At 43.1% G+C, this 2,139-nt stretch overlaps 1 non-coding gene across 1 annotated transcript; it reads right to left on the reverse strand.

The window, feature by feature from the left end:
* Positions 1-1,337: 1,337 nt before the first annotated feature.
* On the reverse strand, positions 1,338-1,411 carry Trnad-auc (transfer RNA aspartic acid (anticodon AUC)). The gene has a single exon. It is a non-coding gene; the product is annotated as a tRNA-Asp (tRNA).
* Positions 1,412-2,139: the final 728 nt, after the last annotated feature.

The following is a 2,139-nucleotide window of genomic DNA, read 5'->3' on the forward strand; positions in this document are numbered from 1 at the left end:
TCACTATTGGTGGTTCTTTTTGGGGGGATGGGGTGGGGTGGGTAGGAATTGAACCCAGCGGCACTTAACCACAGAGCCACATACCATCCCATTTTTGATGCTGTTGTTTCTGAGATAAGGTCTTGCTAAGTTGCTTAGGGCCTCACTAGATTGATGAAGATGCCTTTGAATTTGTGATCCTCCTGCCTCAGCCTCTCGAGCCACTGGGATTTTAGGTGTGCACCATCACACCTGGTTCATTCATGATTCTAAAAAACAAAAATTACATATTTTTATTAGACAAGAAATATCTAGTCCTTGGGGAAAAAATGTCAAATGTAAAGGCAATATACCTCAAGTCAGCCTCTGCTACTTGATTGGAAACTCACTTAGAGCAAGGGACCATATTCTTGTTTTATCCCCTGTACTTAGCATAGGACCTGGTGCATAGTAAACCCTAGTAATACTTCTTTTTTGGGGGGATGGGTACCAGGGACTGAACTCAGGGACACTTGACTACTGAGCCACATCCCCAGCCCCATTTTGTATTTTATTTAGAGACAGGGTCACTCTGAGTTGCTTAGCCTCTTGTGTTTTGCTGAGGCTGCCTTTGAACATGAAATCCTCCCGCCTCACCTCCTGAGCCACTGGGATTACAGGCATGTGCCACCATGCCTGTCTCCTCAATAATACTTCTTAATGAACTATTGCATGCTGTATCTGTGCTATGGTATCTTTTGCAACTTACTATTCTGCAATGTGCTTTTTCTTTTCTTTCTTTTCTTTTTTTTTTTTTGGTATTGGGGATTAAACCCTGGGGTGCTCTACCACAAAGTCACATCCCCAGCCCTTTTTATATTTTATTTTGAGACAGGATCTTGCTAAGTTGCTAAGGCTAGCCTCAAACTTCCAATCCTCCTACCTCTGTCTGCCCCACAGTGTACTTTCTTGTAAGTGATAATACACATAAACTATAGAAAGTGTATGAGGATAGAAGGAATTTTCCATTCTGACCACGGAAAACACACCCTTCTGTGTAGTAGCCAAGGCCCTCTTAGTAACTGGCCTTCTGTACAGCTCAGATGTTGCCTCAGGAAAGTGGAGTGGATCACAGTCAGGAAGCATTTTGGTAATCTCTTTTGGGGGTGACACACCAGTAGGGACACAGGAAACCTGGCATGGATCATTTACTGGGCCTTCTTACTTGGGATGGTAATTGTATTTCTGTGCCATGAGCCCAAATATCATTGTTCTCCCACCTATCCGTCTTCCTTCCTTGTTTCTATTTTTTTAAATTTTATTTTTAATGGATGCATAATAATTGAACATATTTATTTGGTACATTGTTACATTCTTTTTTGGAGTGCTGGGGATTGAACCCAGGGCCTCATGCATGATAGGCAAGTGTTCTACCACTGAGCTACAACCCCCAAACCCATCCTGATGTTTTGATGCACATACACATTGTGTACTAATCAAATCAGGGTATTTGGCCCATCCATCACCTCATACATTTATCATTTATTTGTGGTGAGAACATTCAGATCCTCACTATTTAGAAATATTTGATATTATATCATTAACCATAGTCACCCTGCTGTGCAATAGAACTCAAAGACTTATTCTTGCTCTCTAACCATAGCTCTGTCTCAATCATTCAGTCACTTTCTATCCCTCCCTGCCCTCCACACTCCTCCAGCCATTGACAATCACTTTTCTACTCTTTCCTTCTATGAGATAAGCTTGGGCAGATTCCCTGACTCATTTTGACTCTTTGATCTGCTACTCTGACCTCCTTTTCCTGCTTTTATAAGACTTCATGCAAAAGCAGGAGTTAAGAACATTATGTTCCAAGTGATTGGCTCTGTGCATGGCACCTTTGGAACCTCAGATTTATGGATCAAGTTGGGCAAGTTTCATGCCACCTATTTTTACAGATAAGGAAACTGGGGCACAGAGAAGTGAAACAGTTTGCCAAGGTCAAGGCCTGCTCCAGAAGCAGTGCTCCAAAGTGCTTTGCTGGGCTGTGTCTCTACTGCACACTATTCTGTTCCCACAGCAGCACCATCCCCAGCTTGATCCATGGGAGTGGAAGGGGGGGTGGCTTACTGGCCTTTGTATTCTCAGTATCTGGCAGAAAGCCCAGGGCCAGGAGAAGAT

This window comes from Marmota monax, unplaced genomic scaffold (assembly GCF_021218885.2).
Source record: "Marmota monax isolate L192 unplaced genomic scaffold, Marmota_monax_Labrador192_F-V1.1 WCK01_AAM20220418_F8-fsc00248, whole genome shotgun sequence".
In the NCBI taxonomy this organism is placed as follows: Eukaryota; Metazoa; Chordata; class Mammalia; order Rodentia; family Sciuridae; genus Marmota; species Marmota monax.